Source organism: Dipteris shenzhenensis, chromosome 13 (assembly GCF_047967505.1).
Source record: "Dipteris shenzhenensis isolate YYH24624 ecotype China chromosome 13, Dip_SZ_1.0, whole genome shotgun sequence".
Lineage (NCBI taxonomy): Eukaryota > Viridiplantae > Streptophyta > Polypodiopsida > Gleicheniales > Dipteridaceae > Dipteris > Dipteris shenzhenensis.
In genome coordinates, this window is record NC_141608.1 from 29,583,111 (window position 1) to 29,583,618 (window position 508).

The following is a 508-nucleotide window of genomic DNA, read 5'->3' on the forward strand; positions in this document are numbered from 1 at the left end:
ATTTCAAAGATATATATATATTTTTTCAGACCTGTCTGAAGTGGTAATGACTATATGGTTCTTAAACCAGTACTGGGTTGTAAAGAGCGGCTATAACATGGTTGCCATCCATCCTCTCATGCAGAGCGGTGTCTTCGAAATTAGTATGAAGCTTTTCTGTAAATGAATCAATATGTATATCATGTTCTGTAACCTTCCCTTTGCGCAGAGAGCGTATATCTTAATCAGTGAATGGTAAAAACTTGAGCTTTATGTCTTTGATAAAGCAAGGGGTCCAAAATAATGCACGTTAGCTGCTACCAGATGAAATTTGAGATTGGTGCATAAGCATGTTTCACCTCCTTGCGGAAGGTTTCCTTTGGTTCAATCATGGATTAGAGGAAGATTTCAGAGATGTCAAGGGCTTTGGAAGCTGGTAAGTCTATGTCAGCTTTGGAGACCAAGAACACGAAGTCCTTGGGACTACTTAAAGCCTATGTACTTGAAAGATGGGAAATCCTGCCACAAA